Genomic DNA, 26,330 nt, shown 5'->3' with positions numbered 1-26,330 from the left:
TTTGGAATTTGCTTCATTCTTTTTGGATCCTATCACACTGGACAACAGAGGGAGGTGTAAAGGAAGGCAAAGAGAAGACAATTCATTCAGTTTGGTAAAAGCCAAAAGTACATCCTCCATGAGTCAGCAATGATTAAGTAAATGATTAGGTATCTAGTACAGGTTCTGTTTGCAAAAAGTGAAATAGGACGTGTAGGCCCATATGATATAATTTTATGGATGAAAAAGTATGTCTGTGCATTGTATTCATTCCCTAGTGCTGCTTTCTAAAGATTACCTTAAACTTAGTGGCATAAACAATACAAACTTACTATTTCACAGTTTCAGAGGTCAGTCCAACTTGCATCGCAGTGAACAGAAATCAAAGTGTCAGCCAGACAGCATTTCTCTCTAATGTCTCATATGACTCCTCTACTTTTCTAAGGTTTTCAGATTTCATTTTCCATGATTTACTATTTTCCAAAAGTATTACTTTGATAAAAATGAAAATATCAGATTTTTTAAATTTCTGTGATTATAATTTAGTCTACAATTTTCTTACTTACTGTGAACTTTCTTATTTACAAGTAAGAACACAAGAGTAAAAGATTAATAAGTGGGGCCGGCGCCATGGCACAGTGGGTTAATCTTCCTCCTGCGGTGCTGGCGTCCCACATGAGTGCTGGTTCTAGTTCTGGCTGCTCCTCTTCCGATCCAGCTCTCTGCTATGGCCTGGGAAAGCAGTAGAGGATGGGCCCAAGCCCTTGGGCCCCTGCACCCGCATGGGCAACTGGGAGGAAGCATCTGGCTCCTGGCTTCGGATCATCCCAGCTCCGGCCGTTGCGGCAGTCTGGGAAGTGAACCAATGGAGGGAGGACCTTTCTCTCTGTCTCTCCCTCTCACTATCTGTAACTCTACCTCTCAAATAAATAAATAAAATCTTAAAAAAGATTAATAAGGGAAGTTTTTTCTAAAAGATTTATTTATTTATTTCAAAGTCAGAGTTACAACAAGAGAGGGAGAGACAGAGATCTTCCAACCTGCTGGTTCACTCCCCAAACGGCTGCAATGGCCAGGGCTGGACTAAGCCAAATCAGGAGGCATAAGCTTCTTCTGGGTCTCTCACATGGCTGGCAGGGGCCCAAACAGGTGAGCCATATTTTGCTGATTTTCTAGGCCATTAGCAGGGAGTTGGATTGGAAGTGGAGCAGCTGGGACATAAGCAAACTAGCGCCCATCTGCGATGCTAGCATCCTAGGTGACAGCTTAACTATGTTACACCAGTGCATGATAATAAGTGCAATATTTGTTGCTAAGTACACATGCTGCCCTCCTGCACCATGGACATACATAGAACACCAATCTCACTGATTGGGAAAGCTCAGAATCACACACAAACTTATAATTATATCTCCCCAATTAAACAGCAAACAATTTAAGATCAATGTTGCCCTTTTAATTAACAAATTGTTCAAGAAACTGTTTAAAAAATACTCTTACATAAACATAAAATGGATGCAAAGCAATGACTTTATTTAACTCAACAATTAACAAGGGGACCAGAAAGATATTAGAACCTGTGCAAGGGAGAATTTAAAGTACCACACATATTTATAATCAGGTAAGGAATTCTGGAAATACATATATAACTAGATGTCAAACAAATCTATTCACAAGGCCGTAATCAATCTCATGCTGCCAAATACAATTAATTTACATTTCCATGGATAAGCATCACTGCCATTATTATCAGTTTTCTACAATTGATAAATTTATCAAATAGCTAAAAGACAACGAAATTCACACTCAAGATTTATCATTCGTTCTTTCTCTCTCTCTCCCTCTCCCTCCTGCCCTCCCTTCCTCTCTCTCTTTATAGCCCATTTCAATCCATCACAAATTTTCCTAACAAGACAATATCTCACATAGAACTTTGTATGTAGTAGGCACTCATTACAAATTTGGTTTTGATGTGTTTGATTGAAAGATTGATTGTGGCCTGGTTTCACTAATTGTACCTGGAAGGCCAATTACCTTATTACCACCCCACCCCCAGAATGAGACTGTTTCTGGTCGCCGGGTTTAGAGCAACTTAACGAGCAGATACTCAGAAGGAGAGAAAGGACCTAATTCTAAATGTTAAGGCTAATTTGGTACAATTGTGGCAAGAAGTTGTCTCAGGACACACGAGATTGGAAGTGATAGACTCTCTCTCCTTCCTTGAGCAGGAACTTATATCACCCTAAAAGAAAACACTCCAAAGATGGCCAAGTAGCTATCAGCATCCTGGTTGGGTTATGCATCTAGATTTCAATCCTCTATTCTTCCCAAGTTAAAATAATCTCTATGTTTTCCCAAAAAGCTTAAAGAGTTACTCATAAGTCGCTATTCTTAAAAAATTCATTGTCTCAACCACATCAGAGAATTATAAAAGTAGATGGACTTTTCTTTCATGAGCTAGGAGAACCACAGGGCAGGTGTGTGGAGCCCTGGGTAAGTTGCCACTTGAGACGCCCGCATCCTATATTGAAGTGACTGTTTTGAATCCCCACTGCACTACCTCCTATTCAGCTTCTTAGTAATGTGTACCTAGGTATTGGTTCAAATACTAGGTGCCCGACACCTATGGCTTCCAGCTTTGGCCTGGCTCAGACTTAGCTGTTTCTAGCATTTGGGGAGTGAACCAGCAAACGGAAGATTTCTGTCTCTCTCAGGCTCTCTGCCTTGCAAATGGAGGAAAAAAGAGTTAGAGAAACTAAACATTTTAAGAACTCTTGATCTAAGACAATGATATTTTCCACATTGATAAGCGGGCAGAAATTAAGTACAGTTAGAATTCGAACTGAAGTCATCATAAAGTTAACACTAAAAGGAAATCATAATCTTTGAAGGATTCCAATACTTACATGAACAGCTTTTTAAAGTTAATATTTTTAAACTCTATGTATAGGTAAATATTAGGGCAATTATTATAACTATTATCAAAGACAGTCAACTCTAGTGCCCTGGGTTGCATAGAAAACTAGTTCAAACCAAACAATATCTCACATTTTGCTAATTAATATTCTGAACAATTTAAAGTGCAGAATGATCTAGCCACTTTAAAAAATACTGTGCCACCATTGATAATTGCCCCTCAAACAAAGCAATTTGTGATCTGAAAGAACACTTATTTTGAAAAAAAGCATGGCATGGCACCAACAAACAGCCAACATCTTGGCACTCACTCAGAAAGTATCCATCACTAACAGTTATAGTAATTCTTGTCATTACAGTGTTTGCACACACGTAAATCAGACTCAGGTGAATCTGCAATGTACTGTGAACTGTCAACCTTGGAGCAGGAGCAGATCATCTTAAGTGGTACAGGATTCATGCCTTTGAGCAGCACATAACTCTCATAGCTTTTGGACAACATTCCAGATGTCCATTCCCCAGGATTCTTTCATTGCCATAAACTGTAAGTTTGATTTTAATTCTAAGTGTATCTTAAAACACAGATCTGGCGAGGGAAACTGCATGCAGTCTCTTTAAATGAGAGCTAATTCTTTTTTTTTTTTTTTTTAAGACCAAAGCACCCTTGGCACAGAGGCGTGTGTCTCCATGCTCCCTCCGAGCACTCCCATTTAACAGGTCAACCTGCAGCGTCTGTCGGCATTTGAGTTGCTTCTCTTCTCCGCAAACACTTCAGTTTCCAGGTGCGCTTCAAACAGACTGAGAAAGCCCCTTGACTGCGTGCATTTCAAGCCTATCCTTCACATAGGATCTAAGCAGCTGCCCATTAAATGGGAAACCCATGGGTCAAAATCTGAACGAGAGGGAAAAGGTAACAAGCTGCCTGAGCCAGAGGTAATTTATGATTAAGTTAATGAAATTCTAATTAGGCTTATAAAGCCCTGAAGTATTTCCTGCAATGGTGTGTCACGAGCCTTTATTCAGGGAGAGCCAGAGTGCCTTAGATCTGGGTCACGGAGCATATTGTCACACAGATTCGTGTTCCGAGTCCCTCGTTTACAAGCAAGCAAACTCTTATAGGTGGAAAGGTAATAAGATAATATGAAGTGCTGAAACAAAATGTACACCAGCAATCGATTCAGACCCCATGTGATACTTGCTCAAGATATCTCTGGGTAATTGTTCAATTTCTCCTGACTTACAAAACAGACTGTCATCAACCTTCATAAGTGTCTAATAAATTCACCAAAAAAATGTTTCTGGTCTGCTTTCCAAGTAGCTCCTTTTAAGAGTGGACTTGTCTTTATTATTAAGAACATCTCAGAATTTAAAATAGACTGTTATTAAGAAATAAGGACCCCTGCTTAATTATGCATGCTGCTCAGGCATTGAGCAGTGCCCTCTGCATAGCAGACGGAGAGAATGAGACCACTTAGCCAGTTGCCTTTGGGAGCGGAGTGGGTCTGTGTTAATTCAGAGGTGTGCAGGTCAGGCACTGTACCTGCAATGGCAAGAACTGCCACTTCAATGGGAGTAGCCTCTGCAATCTGTTCTGAAGTGTTCTAGTTGGGAAATGCATCTCCAGAGAGAGAAAATACTGTGCTTTAAAAAAAAAAAAAAAAAAAAAGACTAGAGTCAAAGACAAGTCGCTGTTCAGACTCACTTTCACACTTTTAGATTTAATTAGCTTATTAGGAGAAAATCATATTCCAAAGGCAACAGCATAAAAAAAAAATCTTTGGGGGCTGCTTGTATAATCCTATCACTCCAACTTGGACCTTCTGTGATTCGATTTGCTGACTTCTCCTCACCAGTGTAATTACCCAAACGCTTAGGATACTAAGCCAGCCTGCAAAACTTGACAACCGAAGTGTCAGCTTTCACATCTTTCCCCATGCTGGCCCACATCCCTGCCAGAAAATGTTTACAGGGTTATTTCTCCTCTCCTGTCTCTTGACTCTACCTTCAGTTGAGAGATTATTCACACACACCCAACAGGTCTTTTTTTTTTTCCTTGACCTTTTTTAGTCTATGTCTTTTTTCAGTCTCAAGACATGAACTAGCCTAAAAAAAATGGTAATGATACTTAACACTTCTCTCTCATGAAGTACTGGGTCAGACATGATTACCATTAATGGATCATTTCCCTTGATTCCTCTAATACTATTTGTATTCCCATTTTACAGATGAGAAAACTCAAGCATTGAGAGAGTGATAATTCTTCAGGACCTAAATTTAAATCAAAGTCTCTCTAACATTGAAGCCCTTGTTCTGAACCACTTCATCGACACTCCATGACTGGCTACACCACGGCACCTTCTCTCCATTTTCTATAAATTTGGGATGTCTATTTAACTATTGAGCAATAAATAATGTTCATAAAAGCTACTCCGCCACTCAAATAAGTAGTGCCCAGCATCCCTCCGTTCTTCATATATTTGTAACAAGAGCAATGACAAATGGTGATAATGCAAACTTGCGCAGAAAGGACAAATTGTTCTCAATTGCACGATGCATTCATCAGTCAACATGATTAAACTGTCCTCGCTTAAAATAATGATTCTCACTCCCTCTTAGTCATGCCTGCTGTCCCCAACCGCTACCAACAGCAGAAAGAGAACGTCCAGCTTCATGAGCTCAGATTCGCCCTGCAAGAAAACTTCCCATGAAAATGCATGACAGAAGTCAAGGAAAACACCTGCTGCTTTTTAGGACCATGCTTAGTCTATTTTAAGCCACCTGGGGATGCGTTCATCTTGAGAAATAAAGGACAAGGCTTAAGTAGAACAGTGATAACAATAACATAAGCTGGAGAAAAGAGTACTATTTCAACCGTGCTTGACTGTTAATCATTTAATAATCAGATGCTGTTAGAACAGGTAACTGATTCAGGCTAAGAAATCTAGAACATATTCAGGTCAGAATTTTACTTTTGTTCATTTACATTTCAGTTCTGTAAAGAGGCTGCCTGGTTAATTACTATGTAACTAATGGGAAAAAAGACCTTCTTTCCCATTATATCTAGATAATAGTTTAAATCCCAACTCTATTTCCTTGACAATTTCTTCAGATATTTCTAAGGCTCATTGAACACATGAAGGAAGTCAGATTTGGACAATTTAAGCTATTGGCCAAGGGTCCTCAGAATGAAGGAGTTAAATAAGATTTCAGCCCTGCTCTCTGTCCTGCCTCATCTTCTGCACTTCAAGTATTTCTCCCAGGAAATATTGTAGTGCTCACTGCCCACCTGTCTTTACTTGGATAATTCTTACTGGTATTTTCAGAATTCAACTCAGACATGACCTTCTGCAGGAAGCCTTCCCTGTAACCCTGCATCTAGATTGGGTACTTCTTACATTTGCTCCCATGGAACTCTAGCCATACCAACCCCCAACCACAGCACCTTTCATGGTAGGATATGGCTGCCTGTTTTCTTGTAGTGTTTCTCCCTTCCACTATCAACCACTGATGATATCTTGATGGCTAAGGATTGTGACCCATTCACTTATCCTATCACCTGGATCTAACATGGTGCCTAGCACATCAGAGACATTCCCATGTTTACTGCGGAATAAAATCAATGGTTAAATGAATGGATGTGGACTCCAGTGCCCACTTGCCCTGCTGCCATGGTCTAAGTGGTGTCTCAGTCTAGAGTGCACAGACTATCAGATCAAGTGTGTACAAGCACTGGACCAATGGGACATCATCATTCAGTAAGCATCTTCAATAGTTAATTCCAGACCAAGTCCTCAAGGGCCTAAGCCAATTATTTCAGAGAAGGACATGAACCTTCTCATATTTCAAATCAATTAAGGCTCTGTCAATAGCACAGCAGTTTAGTGCTAGTGTCGAAAACTCAATTATTTCTTCATCATTTAAATAGAGGAAAGCATTAAACTATATGTGACTTAGCAGTAGTCCAACTACAATGCTATTTTTTTTAAAATTTATTTATTTGAAAAGCAGAGTTACAGAAGGAAAGAGATCTTCCCTCCTCTGGTTCATTCCCTAAATGACTGCAACCAACAGAGTTGAGCCAGGCCAAAGCCAGGAACCAGACATTTCATCCAGATCTTCCACATGGGTACAGGGGCCCAATTACTCAGGCCATTTTCTACTGCTTTCCCAGGCACATCAGCAGGAAGCTGGATCAGAAGTGGAGCAGCTGAGACACAAACAAGTGCCCATATGAGATGCCAGCATCACAGGTGGTGGCTTAACCTGCTGAGCCATGACTCCAGCCCCTCCAATGCTATTTTATGAAATTCAGCTTAATTAGATATGACTCAAAACTATGTCAAGAGTAGACAAATGAAAGTAAGAGCTTCTTTTGCTTTTTTTAAATAAGCAATTCTAGCACTTTGCACAAATGTGGGTCATAGTAAATAAGGAAATAAAACCAGTTTCTTTTTACCCTGAAAAATGCCACCACAATTGAATCCTTGGTTGATAAGACACCTGAGAGTAGTTAAAAGAATTAGGAGGAAAACACAGCCAAAAGGATTAACCTTGATATTTAAAACAGAAAGGGAGAGAGATAGAAAGATAATGGAAAACCAAGGTGAGAAGGACTTGTTCTTCAGAACCCAGGGTTCCTCTCTTCACCATGCTCCTTGGAGAGGTAAAAGGTGACTGCCTTCGTTATATGTCTCCTGTGGTCAGCAGAATAATATCCTCCCCTCTACCATGATGCCCAAATCCTAATCCCTGACATCTAGAATAAGAGACTTTGAACACCTGTGGATTTTCCTGGTGGGACCAAAAGGATCAAGAAAATAACAATAAGAGAAATACCTGATTATGTTACACTACGTGCTTTGGAGGTAGAGGAAGGAGCCACAAGCCAAGGAATGTGGGAGGAACCTTAGGCCTGGAAAAAGCTTAGAAACGGATTCCTTCCCTAGAGGATTCAGAAGGAACAAAGCCTTGATGACACCTTCATTTTAGCCCTGTTCCCCATTTCAAATCTCTGATCTTCAGAGCTATAACAGAATAAATGTGTGTTGTTTCAAGGCACTGTTTGTGATACCTTTTCACAGCAGCCACAGGAAACTAACACAACCTACCAAATTGGCTTTGGGAAACAGCCTCTGACTTCAGGTTGTTTATTTCTCCATCTCAGTTTGCTCTTGACAATCCAGTGCAACAGGTGCAAAATTAAACTCATCATCATCTCCTCAGCAACAGCTGCTCTTCCCAGCTGCCCTCCATAGCTGTGACCCAGCCTTGCTTCCAGGTCAAGGCTGGATGCCTCTGATTCCTCCTCTTTCTCACTTCCCTCTTCACTCTTGTCATTCTTCTTGAAAAAACTCTATCAGCTAACATTTTGTTTTCCACTCCCATTGTCAAAATTCTAAAAGGAATTCTAATTCTTTAAAGAATCTAAGTTCTGGCCGGTGCCGTGGGTTAACAGGCTAATCCTCCGCCTTGCGGCACCGGCACACCGGGTTCTAGTCCCGATCGGGGCGCTGGATTCTATCCCAGTGGCCCCTCTTCCAGGGAAGCTCTCTGCTATGGCCCGGGAAGGCAGTGGAGAACGGCCCAAGTCCTTGGGCCCTGCACCCGCATGGGAGACCAGGAGAAGCACCTGGCTCCTGGCTTCGGATCAGCGAGATGAGCCGGCCGCAGCGGCCATTGGAGGGTGAACCAACGGCAAAAAGGAAGACCTTTCTCTCTCTCTCTCTCTCTCTCTCTCTCTCACTATCCACTCTGCCTGTCCAAAAAAAAAAAAAAAAGAATCTAAGTTCTAAAAAAGAATTTAAGATGATTCACATAGGAAATGGATTGATACGAAGAAAAGAAAAAAAGAACAGGGAGCAGAACCCTTGATGTACCCTTGATTAAACCACCTGGTATAAAGGAAGGCACTTCATCAGACAGGTTGATTTAAGGATCTTTTGAATGTGAAAATCTGTGGTTTCTATGATTAACTAAGTGAAGAGGACTTGTAGAGCAATGGAGTGAAGCAATTTTTCCATAACAATTCCACAAATGCTCTTCTATGTCACTATGCCCTAAGTTTTTACTTGGCATATAACCACGATTTTTAGCAACCCCACACCCGGAATGTGAATAAGGTTCACGGGAGGGTACCCCTTCATGCCACAGCAGAGCAGAATCCAGCTGCAAGAGTTCAGCCATGCCCTAGGGTAAGCATGTCCAGCAAGTAAGAATCAGGTCATGGAAGGTCCGGCTGACCTTGTTAAGATAATGTTTCATCCTTTGAACGTGGTTGGGAGAATAAAATATGTCACCCAAAGCTCAGAGAGAAACTCTCTAAAAGGCCAAACTGTTAGAAACCAATAAAGGAGAACTGTTCACTCCCTAGTGACAGTTTGTCACTCTCTGAGACAAATGTCTCTGCTTGGGCAGGCTCAGGACACCAGAGAGTGGCTTCGTCCTGACATGCCCTACTAAAGCCACTCAGTTCTGCTTGTGGAAGCGATATTTGTGATCTTTATTATGTTTTTTTTTTTATACAGAAGATCAGTTTAGTATATATTAGGTAAAGATTTCAACATTTTGCCCACATAGCAGCGTAAAGTGAATAAACTACCATTGGATTACTAATTATAGCATTAAATAGCAATGTACAGCACATTAAAGACAGAGATCCTACATAATTTTTTTTCAAATTAATTAATTTTCTATGCCATTTCCATTTTAACACCAGGTTGTTGTTTTTTTTTTCATTTCCAATTATCTTTATATACAGAAGATCGATTCAGTATATAATTAGTAAAGACCTCATCAGTTTGTAGCCACACAGAAACACAAAGTGTAAAAATACTGTTTCAGTACTAGTTATAGCATCACTGCACATTAGACAACACATTAAGGACATATCCCACATGGGATGTAAGTACACAGTGACTCCTGTTGCTGATTTAACAATTTGACACTCCTGTTCATGGCGTCAGTAATCTCCCTAGGCTCTAGTCATGAGTTGCCAGGGCTATGGAAGCCTTTAGGGTTCGCTGACTTTGATCTTATTCCGATAGGGTCATAGTCAAAGTGGAGGTTCTCTCCTCCCTTCGGAGAAGGGTACCTCCTTCTTTGATGGCCCCGTTCTTTCCACTGGGATCTCACTCACAGAGATCTTTCATTTAGGTCTTTTTTTTTTTTTTTTCCGTGATATCTTGGCTTTCCATGCCTGCTATACTCTCATGGGTTCTTCCGCCAGATCCGAATGCCTTGAGGGCTGATTCTGAGGCCAGAGTGTTGTTTAGGACATCTGCCATTCTATGAGTCTGCTGTGTATCCCACTTCCCATGTTGGATCTTTCTCTCCCTTTTTGATTCTATCAGTTAGTATTAGCAGATACTTGTCTTGTTTGTGTGATCTCTTTGACTCTTAGACCTATCAGAGCTATCAATTGTGAGCTGATATTGATCACTTGGACTAGTGCGATGGCATTGGTACATGCCACCTGGGTGGGATTGTGTGGGAATCCCCTGGCACCTTTCTGACTACACCATTTGCGGCCAGTCCGATTGAGCATGTTCCAAATTGTTCATCTCCTCCCTCTCTTTTTCCACTCTTAGATTTAACAGGATCACTTTTCTGTTAAAATTTAAACTCCTAAGGATAATTGTGCGTTAATTACTGAGTTCAACCAATAGTACTAGAACAACAACAACAACAACAAATACTAAAAAGGATAAAGTATTACATTGTACATCTAAAGTCAGGGCAGGAGCTGATCAGTTCATTGTTGCTTATAGTGTCCATTTCACTTAACAGGTTTCCCCTTTGGCGCTCAGTTGTCACCGATCAGGGAAAACATATGATATTTGTCTCTTTGGGACTGGCTTAATTCACTCAGCATGATGTCTTCTAGATTGCTCCATCTTGTTGCAAATGACTGGGTTTCGTTGTTTCTTACTGCTGTATAGTATTCTATGGAGTACATGTCCCATAATTTCTTTATCCAGTCTACTGTTGATGGACATTTAGGTTGATTCCAGGTCTTTGCTATTGTGAATTGAGCTGCAATAAACATTAGTGTGCAGATGGCTTTTTTATTTGCCAAATTAATTTCCTTTGGGTAAATTCCAAGGAGTGGGATGGCTGGGTTGTATGGTAGGGTTATGTTCAGGTTTCTGAGGAATCTCCAGACAGACTTCCATAGTGGCTTAACCAGTTTGCATTCCCACCAACAGTGGGTTAGTGTCCCTTTTTCCCCACATCCTCTCCAGCATCTGTTGTTGGTAGATTTCTGAATGTGAGCCATTCTCACCGGGGTGAGATGGAACCTCATTGTGGTTTTGATTTGCATTTCTCTGATTGCTAGTGATCTTGAAAATTTTTTCATGTGTCTGTTGGCCATTTGGATTTCCTCTTTTGAAAAATGTCTATTGAGGTCCTTGGCCCATCTCTTAAGTGGGTTGTTTGTTTTGTTGTTGTGGATTTTCTTGATTTCTTTGTAGATTCTGGTTATCAACCCTTTATCTGTAGTATAGTTTGCGAATATTTTTTCCCATTCTGTCGGTTGCCTCTTCACTTTCCTGACTGTTTCTTTTGAAGTGCAGAAACTTCTCAATTTGATGCAATCCCAAATGTTAATTTTGGTTTTGACTGCCTGTGCTGTTGGAGTATTTTCCAGGAAGTCTTTGCCTGTGCCTATATCTTGCAGGGTTTCTCCAATGCTCTCTAATAATTTGATGGTGTCGGGTCGTAGATTTAAGTCTTTAATCCATGTTGAGTGAATTTTTGTGTAAGGTGATAGGTATGGGTCTTGCTTCAAGCTTCTGCATGTGGAAATCCAGTTTTCCCAGTTTTTAAATGGAAACCACCCAGCGGGTTTAGTCTCTCAAGACAAGAGTCAGTCTCCAAGTGTGAGTCCCTCATGTACAATGACTGCCATGGGTGTCTCACAGACCCTGGAGACAGTCACCAATGACCTGCTACACCCCAGCCTCAGGGGAAGCCGGGGGCCAATGTGCCCAGATTATTTCTAATTTGGAGCCACTTGTTTCCCCATTTTGGCCTACAGCAGTCTCTACTCCCTGAAGCCAAGCAATGTTTTGTATGTCAATGTACACATTAAATAATAACTCAGATTTAGAAACCTTTGTTGGAAATGCATGTAAATAAGTATCTTAATAGTCAAGTATCTATGTTCCTCTAACTTGTTTCCCCCTTGCCTTATCTCTGAAACAGACAAAACTTGACCAAACCACGTGTGGCCCTTTCCCACCTGGATGACAGAGTTTACCAGAGTACACTTTAAGCAACTTGGTAGTATTGATGTGCAAAATTCTAATTTTTCTTGTCCCCTGAATGGTTATCCAGGAAGTGGTCCAACCAGGCCCAATGTGAGGTGCTCTTTCTGATTCTTCCAGTAAAACCTTATCACATAAACCCACCAATGAAGGATACTGCCGACATGTTATAAACCATATCCAATCACATTTGAAAGGTAAGATCCACCCTAATTATAGGAATCATAGGAAGAACAGTTTCCTTCTAGTAAGAAAATTGCAGCTAAAGAAAATATACTTTATTAACTGACTCCCATTCAGGAGATATTCTTTCTTGAGAGTATTCTGATTGTTTAGATTTTAATCTCAGTTCCAATTGTTGAGATTAAAGGCTTGGGAAAAAGCAGGACAGCAGAAATTATCATTTCAAAAACATAATGTTCACTTGCAGATGAAATGTCTTGAATCTAGGGCAGTGAGTTTGCTCTGAAATAGAAGACAGACTGCAGTCCACAGTTGCATAAGCAGTCATGGCTAAGATGTTCAAGTAAAGAGTTGTAAGAGAGGGGGCCAGTGCTGCTGTGCAGCAGGTTAAAACCCCAGCCTGCAGCACTGGCATCCCTCATGGGTGCCAGTTCGAGTCCCAGCTGCTACACTTTTTTTTTGTTCCACTTTTTTATTTAACATACAGAGTTAGACAGTGAGAGAGGGAGACAGAGAGAAAGGTCTTCCTTCTATTGGTTCACCCCAGAAATGGCCAGAGCTACACCTATCCAAAGCCAGGAGCTAGGTGCTTCCTCCTGGTCTCCCATGAGGGTGTAGGACCCAAGCACTTGGACCATCCTCCACAGCCTTCCCAGGCCACAGCAGAGAGCTGGACTGGAAGAGGAGCAGCCAGGACTAGAACTTGCGCCCATATGGGATGCCGGCGCCGCAGGCGGAGAATTAACCAAATGAGCCACGGTGCTGGCCCTTGCTCCACTTCTTATCTAGCTCCCTGCTAATGTGCCTGGAAAAGCAGCTGAGGATGGCCCAAGTCCTTGGATCCCTGCACCGTGTGGGAGACCTAGAAGAAGCTCCTGGCTCCTGGCTTCAGATCCTCTCAGCTTTGGCCACAGCAGCCATTTGGGAAGTGAACCACTGGATGGAAGAATTCTCTCTCATCTCTACCTCTGTCTCTGTATCTCTATGTTTCATATAAACAAAATAAAATATTTTAAAAAATGATTGCAAAAGATATGCCTTTAAATGTCCCACAAAAACATGACTTTCAGAGTTCACGTATGTAAACAAGTCGCAGAGAGTTAAAGAGATTTTGAAATGCCCTAATTTCAACTGAGTTGTAGAACATTCTTTAAGTTCTGAAAGGATTATCTAGAGAATGGTTTGAATCCTTGGTGAATGCCCAATTTTTAAAAATATATCTGAAATGATCATTGTTTAATTTCATCACTCCAGCTCACTCCCGATAAATGTCATGTGGCACATACATTGTTGCTTTTTAAATTAAAGCAACTTAAAATTGCTTGATTCCATGTACTTAGGGAAATTCATAGCATCCTCTCTGACAACTACTTCAATTGAAAAGAGAAAAGACGGTCGGCACTGTGGTACAGCGGGTTAATGCCCTGGCCTGAAGCGCCAGCATCCCATATGGGTGCCGGTTCTAGTCCTGGCTGCTCTACTTCTGATCTAGCTCTCTGCTATGGCCTGGGAAAGCAGTAGAAGATGGCCCAAGTCCTTGAGCCCCTGCCCCTGTGTGGGAGACCGGGAAGAAGCTCCTGGCTCCTGGCTTTGAATCTGTGCAGCCCCAGCCATTGAAGCCAATTTGGGAGTGAACCATTGGATGGAAGACCTCTCTCTCTCTCTCTCTCTCTCTCTCTCTCCCTCTCTCTCTCTCTCTCTCTCTCTCTCTCTCTCTGCCTCTCCTCTCTCTGTGTAACTCTGACTTTCAAATAAATAAATCTTAAAAAAAAAAAAAAGAGAGATGAAAGAACTATTCAATGTCATCAGATACATTGATATTTTCAGGGGAACTTAAAAAGCTGTATGTTATACAACCAGCTACACTGGTGACCAGAGTTGCTTTCCTTACCCAATATTCTCACCTGAAATCAAGACTCTGCACTAGACAGATACTTCCTGTGATCAGTTCTTGGGACTGAGTCTGCAACCTGCATGAATCTAAGCAGGAAGAATAAACTAACACTTTTCCATGTGTACTCAAACACATTTGAAATGTCTACGGTAGAGTAAAATATTTCATAGTTAGCTGGATTCTTTTCAAGGTTTAAGTTGTTCTCCCTTTTTCTCCCAGAGTATAATAAGTACTTGGAAAAGCCAGGTCTATGAATGCTTTTTTGTAAGACCAGGGCAAAATTTTCCAATTTTTGCTTGAAAGAGCAATAGTTCCTCTGAAATATTATCAACATTTCTTACAAATCCATTTCAGGAGATATGGAAGCTTTGGAAATCTCACTTTAGTGTGGGACTTTGCCTTTGCTATGCTAATGTGTGTTGGGACTCTCAGAGTGAATCATATTATACAGCCTCCTCTAGACTTATTTGAGCAAAGACCCTTTTCAGAACTGTCTATTAGCCCCTCATGGGGTCCCCAGTGCTTCAAGGAACTCAATTTAAAAAATGTTGTATTTGTATAGTATGACAAAGCCCTAGCAGTGGCGTGAAGGGCCGGTCATTCTAATGTAGTTTTGTTCCTTGTGATATTGCCATTTAAACCCAAGTAATAGCATCAAGTATTTGGCAACACCAACTCTCAAACTTCTAGCAGTCATGGGAAGTGGCAGGTTTGAATCAAGTGACAAACAATAGTCTAAAACCATTCAGGAGCATTCAAGACCCCCTTCTTGGCTTGTTCCTCAAATTTTATGCAATTGTACATTTTTGTTGCCAGGAATATCTGGCTGTACATTTAATTTTCAGTTTGGTTTCAGAGCCTCGTCATTTCATCAATCAGAGCTATTCCATCTGCTGAAACGCTGACAAATCCAGCTGCTTTGTCACTTCTAACCAATTTCATTAATGTTGCCACGTTCTATTTCAATTAACAACCTATTCTTTGCACTGTTTGATGACTTGCTACTACCTACTGTCTGCAGATCAAAAATCAAATTACAAGTTGCTTTGTCCTTGGCATTAAAAATCCTCCCTTCTTTACTGCATCATTCCTACTTAGCCCATTTACCCCTCTTCAGTTAAATTACACTCTACCATGCTGTGAAGCAAGGGGTTCAATCGTTCTACAAGGAATAGATCCATACTGGGATGTTCTGCTTTGACATTCACTTAATCCTTGTGCCCTCATTCAGAATCCAGTCTTCTTTCATCTAAGTCTTCTCATTGTTGTGAATGTTTTCAACACATTACTTTAAACTTCTACTTCAAGTGTTATTTACCTGGCCATAATCCTCAGGCATTTTTTTTAATTCATCAGACACAATACCTATTTTGTTTATTGTCTGCAATTCTTGATTTTGAAAACTGCTTAAAAGGAACCAATTAAACAAAGTCATCTTGCTCGTTGATTATATTACCACCCAAACCCAAGGAATTTTGAAGTACCCATTCAAATAATATTTTTCAAGTAGAACTAATATCTCTTCTCTCTACCCTCTCTTTCTTTCAAAATCAATCGAAGATTACTTATTTTGATCATATAAAATTATTTAGACTTTTGGTTTTGTAACAAAATGCAGAAATGGCACAGAATGCTGACTGTCCTTCCCCATGCTTTGTGTCACAACTGGCAGCATGGTACTTCAGTAGCCTACAGCAATACAGCAACAGTGCTCTGGGTCATGTTTCTAACTTAAATGACAATCTGCAATTGCCTGCAGCTTGCCTTATTTCTGGCCCTGCTGGTTTCTTGGGGACCTGAGATAACACAGCTCCAACGTGGCCCTCTCATGGGGCTGTGCCCTCTGTTACGTGTTTTTATATTTTTTCACAGCTATCAGGTCTTACAGTAAAGTAGTAGAAGTCTACAGCTCTACTTTCTTTTTCAGGGCATTAGAATTTCCTTGCAGCCTGCTAGCTTTTCCAACTGCCTTTTCCTGTAGCTGGGAATGGTAAAGGTTTGAATAGCAGCAGCTTTGCTTCAAATTGAACTGTCTGATACCAACCTTGAAATCTCCTTTAGCTTTAATCTTTTTCAGACATTTGAAATTTTCAAAATACTACTTGTCACTGTAAGTTCCCCTTTTCTCTAGTATAACTGATCACGTTTGGATGGCACTTAAAAAATACTGCTGCTACACCATTCCTTTTAGAAATAGCATATTCATCAAATATTTACAATGCACATATATGCTTCCATTTACGCACCAAATGTTTATTGAACACTGGGTGTTAAGCACTGTCTTAGAAAATGCTAGCAGTCGATGGGGAATAATGCAGTAATGCAGACATAGTCACTCTCCTGAAGGCGCTCACAGTGTAGTGGGGACATAATGAAACAGAATTCCTGGAGACACAGGGGCCAAGGACATTACCATTAAACAAGCAATCACAATACAGTAAGAGGCAGCACATCCTGGTGATAAAGAGTAGATCAGGAGTCAGAACATCCGGTTCAAATCCTGCTCCATCATTTATGAGCTGTGACCTCCAGCAATTACTTAACCTCACTCTGCCTTATCCATACCTTAGGTGTAGAAGAGTTCTACTTCAAAGGTTCACTGTGAACACTGAAAAAAACTTAATATTGTAAAGCCTTTAAAACAGTGTCCCACACACAAAAAGCGCTACCAGACTATTTGTAAAATTAAATTTGTGGCCAGGTTGTTAAGCTGCCCTTCAGATACCCACATCCCACATCAGAGTGCCTGGGTTCAAGTCCCACCTCTGCTTCCAACCCAGCCTCCTACCAATGTGCACCCTAGGAGGCAACAGATGATATGCAAGTGCTTGGATCCCTGCCACCCACATGAGAGGCCTGAGTGGATTTCCTGGCCCCTCATTTCCCTCTGGCTGAATTTCAGCTGTTGTGGGCATTTGGGGAGTGAACCAGCAGGTGGAAAATCCCTCTCTCTCTCTCTCCATCCCCCTCTCTCCCTCTCTCTGTGTGTGTGTGTGTGTGTGTGTGACTCTGCCTTTCAAATTAAAAAAAACCTTTTTAAAATAACAATAAATAAGAGATAGTAGGAAAGCACTTGGACATGGGAAGTGTGTGTTGCTCTGGGATTCCATTGCAGTTGCGCCTAAGCTAATGTGGTAGAAGTCACGATGGCTTCTTAGAAGGTGTTGAGATCTGAAGAAAGAGTAAGGATAGCTATTTCAAGGGTAAAAACAATGGGAATCAAGTGGTATCTAAATAACTGGAATCTAAATTTTCCTAATTTTAAGACAACTAAAAATATCAAGGTAATGGTAAGGGACCATTTTTTTCACACACACAAAAAATTGACTTTAAAATTCCAGAAACCTAGGGGTAATGAGTATATATGTTAATGGTGTAGAAATCTATGAACACTATGGATAAAACAGAATAAAATATCAAATACTAAAGTTCAGAAGATCCCTTAGATACTTGAAAGGGTAAACTTTAGAACCAATAAAAGGAAGTGCTGCTACTTTTCTTGTGACATTAGGAAGCTAATTTCCCATTGAAGTAACACAGGTTCAAAATCAAGTTGAAAGTGGGTTCCTGGAAAATATAAAATATCCTGGAGATACATTCCTACTTCTGAAGTTGATGCTCTCTCTCCCTACCCTGAAAAAAATACAAAACAAACAAAGAAAAGCAAACTAATTGGAATAAGGGCTCATGCCACAAACAACAGCTCTTCCTATCTCATTGTCTTAGTAGGTTCCAGGAACTGAATGCTACTTTGTGGTTTTGACAATCCACACTACCTGCAGAAAGATGAATGTTGATGGCTTCAGTGTTGCCCTTCCAATCAGTGATCTAAAATCGACTTCATGTTTTACTCCAGAGCATTATTCTATTTCCATTACGTTGAATCTGTGAAATTGCTATTTTTCTAAGTCAAGAATGATTTTCCTAGGGTTAGACCTAACATATGTTATGGGAATTTTCAGTTTGTTGGGATGCTTTTTGCTGAGAGATTAACCACAAGGGCTGCAAGTGTTCTCTGAAACTCTCACTGAACAGTTAATTAATGCAACTCCTACCACTTGGTAGTGAAACCTTCTCTGTGCACGTGCTCTAGCTGCCAGGAAATGATTCTTCTTTAGAGGGCTCCAAAACGTACCACTGTAAACCCTGCCCAGTTCTTTTTACTGAATCTACCCAAAATAAGTTGTATTGCTCTTCCGCCAGAGAATTTTGGACATACACACATTCTCTAGTCTTCCTGGTTGCATATCATCTTCAAATTTGATTAGCAAGTCTCCTTTACTTTAATTTTAACCTATAAAACAGGACACTATTTCAGCTTATTGAGATTCAATCTACACATGAAGGCACTCAGAGCTACACAGCTTTCTCCAACACCCTAACCTTGGGATACCATATACAGATGTGGCATGTTTACCAGAAGAAAAAAAAGTTTTGCATTATTTTGATGAAATGCATTACCACTAATTACTATTCTGCAAGAAGCCATTTATTGTGGGCCATCTTCTGCAGCCTTCCAAGCACATTAGCAGGAAACTAGATCAGAAGCAGAGTAGCCAGGAGTCTGATACAGGTTGCCAGGCCCAGTGCCACAATTCTGTGATGACATTAATTCTATGTGACCATTACAATCGTAGTTATGATTGTGTGGTTATTTGAGAGTCTTGGTCACTATACTGATGATGAATGTTTTGGCTGCGAACAACACAAAACAAGAGGTGGTAGCTGGACCATAAAGACTTTCAAAATTGTTTCACATAACAAGACCCATGGAGGTAAGCGGTTCAGTAGCTCCATGACACTAGGATGTGCAATGGTGTGTCTGAAACTCTCGGTTCCCTTTCTTCGTCACAGATGGGCTCGGTCTAACAAGCTTGAACTTCCCTAACAGTGGCCAAAGAAGAAAGGAGATGGAACAGAAAAGAAGAAAAAAATACCTTTATTCCCCAATTGCCTTATTTTCAGGATGGACAAACTTCTCTAGCTGTCCCTTACAGTTCATTAACCAAAATGAATCTCATGCCTGTACCCTATACCAGTGGTTCTCAAAATGTGTTCCCATACCAAGAGCGTCAGCTCGCCTGAGAACTTGATATACATACAAGTCAGAAATTCTGAATTAGAAACTCTGGAGTTAGGACCTGGGATTCTGGGCTGTAACAAGTTCAATAGGTGATTCTGGTGGATGCTGTTTGGAGAGATTCTGTTTCAGTCACTGGCAAAATAGGGCCATCCTAACAACGCATAGAACAATCATTATTCACCCACTGATGCAGGGCACCTTGTGGCCTAAATTAAAACTGAGTTCTTGATATCCAGAAAGGGAAAAGAAGAAAGCAATAGCAAGAAGTGGAAGAGAGAAAAATGAGAAGGAGCGGGAGATACTTCAAAAAGTTCATGGTAAATGGAATCAAAGCGTAAGGTTATTGTGATGCAAAGACTTTTGAAAACGTGCAGTTTCCTTATAAGACATCTTTTCTATGAACTTTTTGAAGACCTCTTGTGAGAGCAAGGGAGTCCAGATCATCATGGAAATGAGCACTAGAAGAAGATCTCAACTTGATCTGAGCCCTACTGTTTGAGGAAGATCTAAATTATTGATGTTGCAGATTAGAAAGCACAAATGTAACTAATAAAGAGCTGAAGGAAATCAGTGTGCTAATGAAAAATAGACTTGATTATTCTACTTCAAATGCAGTTGAAGAGTATGATGAGTACCATTCCATGACACATTTGCCAAAAAGTGATACACATTGCAAAAATCAGTAGCTAATTAGAACTTCAGTAAAGTGCCAGATTTCATACAGAGTGTGAGGTAAAGAATGTTGTTAGCAAAATGCAAATTAGTAGTTTTGCATCTCTGCTTGCTGATGAAGAACTGGTGTTACTTCTGCAACACAGTAGAATGCACAAAATTTAGTTTCTTGTCATTCATAGACACACTGTCCTGTATGGTAGCCACTAAATGCATGTAGCTCTTGAGCACTGCAAATGTAACTAGAATGAACTGAGATGTGCTGTAATTATAAAACACACACTGGAGTTCAAACACACAGTACAAAAATAAGCATGTAAACTATAAACATTTCATTAACAGTTTTCATATTGATAAGTTGTTGAAATGGTAATGTGATATTAGGTTAAATAAATAATACTACTAAAATAAATTTTATCATTTTTCTTGTACTTATTTAACATGGCTACTAGAACATTTTAAATTAAATGTGAGGTTTGTATTATATTTCTATTAAATGGCACAGTAGTTTCTACCTTTGATTTCATAAATTTGCTTCCATTTGAACTATTGAAACCTTTTTCAATTATCAACCAGACAAGTTTGTAAAAGGTGGAATTTGTGTTGTGTATGTGCCTTTGTCATGGGTCTGAGAGATTCTAGTGGGAAAAATACTCCCTGTACAAGTTTTTTTCCTACCTCCAAGAGGTAATGTTTTTGGATTAACCATATTTTCCCCAAGTTATCAGTCAACTACTATATAAGTGTATTCAAGAGAGGACTAGCCTATTAAGCATAAATAAACTGGAAAAGGAGAAAGATTTTCAATCAGTTCCTTTTCCATAAAAATATTCATCTAGCCTTGATCAAGGTTTGTTCATTAAGTACAAAATGGCAGCGCTGTGGCGTAGTGGGTAAGGCAGCCGCCTGCAGCACCAGCATCCCATATGGGTGCCAGTTCAAGTTCCGGCTCCACTTCCAATCCAACTCTCTGCTGTGGCCCAGGAAAGCACTGAAAGATTGCCCAAGTCCTTGGGCCCCTGCACCTGCATGGGAGACTTGGGAAGAAGCTCCTGGCTCCTGGCTCCTGGCTTTGGATTGGTGCAGCTCTAGCTGTTTTAGCTATCTGGGGAGAGAACCAGCAGATGCAAGACCTCTCTCTCTCTCTCTCTCTCTGCCTCTCCTTCTCACTCTGTGTATCTCTGACTTTCAAATAAATAAATAAATCTTTTTTAAAAAATGGCAAGTGTATATCAAATTCTTAGCCTCTGGCCTCAGTGGACTGATTTAATAATTTATTAGCTTAAAATATCAATACTTGAAACACGTAGAAAATGATACCATTTGAACCTACTTAAGCTTAACTTGAGTCATTTTCTTTTTCTTTTTCTTTTTTTTTTTTTTTTTTTTTTTGACAGGCAGAGTGGACAGTAGAGGGAGACAGGGAGAAAGGTCTTCCTTTTTGCCGTTGGTTCACCCTCCAATGGCCGCCACGGTAGGCGCGCTGCGGCCGGTGCACCGCGCTGTTCCGATGGCAGGAGCCAGGTGCTTATCCTGGTCTCCCATGGGGTGCAGGGCCCAAGCACTTGGGCCATCCTCCACTGCACTCCCGGGCCACAGCAGAGAGCTGGCCTGGAAGAGGGGCAACCGGGACAGGATCGGTGCCCTGACCGGGACTAGAACCCGGTGTGCCAGCGCCGCAAGGCAGAAGATTAGCCTACTGAGCTGCGGCGCCGGCCAACTTGAGTCATTTTCAATATTGACTTCAAAATGTGAAAAAGGAAAACAGATTTTTTCTACATTATTGGCAACTATAGGCACAAAGTTCAAAATGTCTGGAAAATGCACATTGCACAACAGCTACACGTGGATTTCCATTTTTTTGCACCAAAACAAAGTTATCTTTTCATTCCATTTTCCTACAAACTTTCTGAAGTCTTCTCAGATGTGAGGGGAAATGTTTGAAGACCACTGGGTTCTCTATTCTGCAAATCAAAGCCAGGAATGCTCAGACCCCACCCAAGCAAAATACAGTCAGTCTCCAGGGACACCCCCCGCCCCCATCCCACCCTCAGGACACTGCCAGATGGTGAAGTGGTGAATTCGTTTCTAGGAAAGCAGCTTGGTGCAAAACAAGACAAGGAGGGAACCAGGAAGAGGGGAAATAAGCAGAGGAAAGCAGGAAACAAGCGGCATTGAAAGCCAACCCCCCTCCCAATTCTGCCAAAAGAGAGCCCTTAATCAGTAATGCTTTAGTCACTACTGGGGACTCTTTGAAGGTATATTTCTTCCTTTTTATTTTCTTTTTGATATTTTTGTAACATTTTATCTTTTGGGTATTATTGTAATATTTTATAAAGTAAATGTTCAATACATGTCATTTGAATGTGTTATCATTACCCACCTGATAAGACATTTTAGCTAATGAATATTGATTCTTATCATTTTCTCACCAGTTCGTCTTCTACAATCTACTTAATAGTCCGAAAGAGTGGCCTCATCCTAGTTTTAAGTTTAATGCTACAGACACTAAGCACTCAGAAATAGATAGCTTTCCACACCTGGTAGAAAATGCCACCCACTTTGCTACAGCCTATTTCATTTTAGGGGTCTTCCACGATGTTTCTCATAGCTGTATTTTCTTTCATCCTTTTTTTCCCCTCTTCTAACCTCCATGTAAGTGGTAAATTGCATACTTTTCTTTTTCTGACATCACTGGCACTCTGACACTCCGCAGGTAATTGGTATTGTTTTGATGCCTTGGCTGTTGACACTTGTGGCAATTCCTTTAAATAGTAGCTCACCTGTGGGCACTGAATAATCCTACATAACCTTGAAAGGCTGTCAGAAGGTGCTTTTTTGGAAATTTTATCATTTCATGAACAAATGTGAAATCCATGGTAAAGTCACGGGTTTCCTTCTACTTATTGTTTTGGAAGCCAGTCCCAATTTGACAAGCTACAATATACATTTGCTAAGAATGTTTTCTTTCAGTTCATATAAGCACGATGCTGATGACAGCAGCCAAAATATTTCCCCGCTGGAAGAAAACAATTTATTGTGAAGCACTTTCTATTGATTTCATACAAAACTTTTCAAGTCAAGAAAGAAATAGGGGACCCTTAAAAACAGAGAGCATATTCCTCCTGCTCATCTAGGCAAGTGCTTCCAAGACAGGGCTGAATCTGGCTGCCTGAACCTGTTGTCACATTGCAGGCACCCCCAAATCATTAAGCAGAACCTCTGAGGCATCACTGGCGCTTTTATCCCTTCTCTGACAAATTTGACAGGAGCGGCTCGCAAACCCCTGAGCCTTTCTTCGGAGGCTTTCATCTTTCCTGTGCATGGTTCCTGTGTTCAAGGCTCCTCAAAAGTTTCCATCTGCTCTCGTAATTTGGGGAGAATACCGGGCTCTTGGCTTTGTCCAGATTTTGTTTCTAAAGACTGCCACTGCATGCTGGATTCCATCAGTAAGAGAGAAATCAGAGCACTGGGCAGCCTACGTAATCACACAGAAGTGACAAATTGGCCACAAGGGTTGTGGGTAAGCTGAGCTGATGGGTAAGTGCAACTCCAGGCCCTCACTTTCATTCCCCACATTTGCTGTAGCCAAGCGGTGCCAGATCTATTGAGTGTATTCCTCTGTTCTACTCCCACAGCTTCAGCCCTCTTGGTCCAGGGTCTGTCCCCCTTCACACGGGATTTGTGACAATTGCTCACAGATCACCTTGCGTCGGGCTTTGCTTCTCTCTCATTTGGTTCTCCTCCTTACCGATGCTTGTAGTATCTTCAGAAAGCACAGTTCTGGTCATGCAAATTCTTTTCTCAAAAAATTCAGGCCGGTGCCACGACTCACTAGGCTAATCCTCCGCCTGCGGCGCCGGCACCCCAGGTTCTAGTCCCGGTCGGGGTGCCAGATTCTGTCCCGGTTGCTCCTCTTCCAATCCAGCTCTCTGCTGTGGCCCGGGAAGGCAGTGGAGGATGGTCCAAGTGCTTGGGCCCTGCACCCGCATGGGAGACCAAGAGAAGCACCTGGCTCCTGGCTTCGGATCAGTGCGATGCGCTGGCTGCAGCGTGCCAGCCGCAGCGGCCATTAGAGGGTGAACCAACGGCAAAGGAAGACCTTTCTCTCTGTCTCTCTCTCTCACTGTCCACTCTGCCTGTCAAAAAAAAACCCACCTTTCCTTGCCTGGCTTCCAGGGTCCCCACTCACAGATGCCTTTTATAAAAGGGCATTATTGTCCAGGCCCTGATGTAACCACCAATGTTACAAAAGGCAACAGAATATTAAACATTTATTGGGCTAAGAGGAAAAAGAGTAAAATATGGTTCTCCCTAGAGCTCCCCATCTGGTGAGAGACACATGAATGAATACTGTGCTACGATCCAGGGAAGACACAGGCTCAAGGGTGGCGAGCAACAGAGTGAAGGAAGGTCAGAACTACTCTTGGCCTGTGCCCACGTCTCCTGGACACCTGTAGACTGAAGTCCCCTCCTCAAGCCATTCAGGCCAAGCCACAATCCTTAAAGATACACTACCCCCATTTCTCTGCCCTCCTGTTCATCCAGTTTTCTTCTTCTAGAAGCATTTTCCCTCCACATCCTTCCTGTGGGCACCCACCCTTCCAACTCTGAGCAAATCCTAAGCTCTCTATAAGGTTTTCTTTGGCTCCACAACCGTAACACTAGCCCCCTATTTCCTCACTATGTATTTAGTATCATTATACCCCTATCATAATACCTTGTGTTTCTACTTGTTTAAGGAGTCTTCTTCCCCATTTAATTTTGAAAACCTTAAAGATAAAAATGATTATGTAGTTTTCCCATTTATATTTTCCAAGGTACCCGGAGCCTCATGCATGGACAATTCCTAAGAAAGATTTGATTACGTTTAAAAATGTGCATCAGAGTAGAACCTTGTGTGTGATGTATTGTCTGCTTCTGTTGAAATTGTATACCACTGTTTTCCAGGGCACATTAAGATTTCATTTCAAATATTCAATAAGGCTTTTTTGTAGCTTCTCTAATCAGATTGCAAGGCTGTTATCTGTTAGCCAGCAATGTGATGTAGTGAAAGGAAGACAATATCCCATTTCTCTGTTTTTCTATAACTGCAGATTTCCTCGACTATGTCTTTCTCTAATGATCCTTGATCCAAATGGTGATGCTGGAACCATAGTAGACACCGAGGAACAAAGCCATCACAATTACACATAGAGATTGGTTGGCAAAAACAAAACAACAACAACAACAAAAGGTTCTCATTAAACACTTGCTAATTAAACGGCTTGGGTAAATTCCAGGTGTATGAACTGTTGCCATCTCCTGCTTTGGATTAAGATACTATTGGTCTCAATAACTTTGAAGCCTTGCCTGTACAATGACAAAACAGCCATCAATTAAGTTTTTTGGGGAAAAAAAATCAATTTTCAATCCAATGAGAGAGAAAAATCAAAAGATTTTCAAACTCACATAGACAATGTAGTTGGCTAACTTTTATTTTCTGTTCTCCAACTCAGTTTTTTGCTATCTAGCAGATAGGAAACATGTTGGAAATTAGCTACAGGATACAAAGGGACTATAACAAACTCTCCAGTGAATACAGAAAAAATAAGGTAGGGTCTTCAACCTTCAAGATTATTTACTATTTGGAAAAGTGAGTATATGAAGACTAAAGTTAACTTATTTTGCCAATTATTATATTAATGTGAAAAAGCTGTAAAAGAGTACCTGACTGATTGATTTCTAAACATTCTTCATCATCAATGCTGTATACTCAGCTGATGGCAAACCGGTGTGTCCAACAGAGCACTGGGAAGTCCAGTTTAATGATGAAGAAATTTTAACTGGTAACTGGTTTTCAAGTTGAAAAGTACGTTCACATCTGTAACTTCCCAACGGGAAGTCTCGGATCGCTTCAAGGATTATAAGCCCTTCTATTTCCCTACAGTGTTTGCTAAAACTTACGCATACCACGTGTTAACAGAAAAAACACGGTCACTGTCAGATCGTCACAAACTCTCATGGCCTCCAGACAATGAGTCTGCGATTCTCACATCATAGGGCGTTGCCCACCTCTTGGAACGGATTGCCTTTACTGCTCTAGCCTCTCCTGGCTCAGCCTCTTCCTAACTCTCCGGCTTGGCCTCCCAGGCTTCCAGCGACTAGAGTCTGCTTCTGTCTTCATGGCCGAGTAGCCACAGCAGCACCTTCCCCCAGTTGCTTCAGAAGGTTCATTTCAGAGGTGGCGCCAGAGCGAAAATCAGCCTAAACATCGTTTTGCTTTGGTGACACAGTAAATTAATGCCTTACATTTGTGGCCCTTTTAAAAACTAGAGCATTTCCAGATGCTTGCTTC

Source organism: Lepus europaeus, chromosome 1, assembly GCF_033115175.1.
Source record: "Lepus europaeus isolate LE1 chromosome 1, mLepTim1.pri, whole genome shotgun sequence".
Taxonomy (NCBI): Eukaryota; Metazoa; Chordata; class Mammalia; order Lagomorpha; family Leporidae; genus Lepus; species Lepus europaeus.
This window is presented reverse-complemented; position numbering follows the sequence as displayed.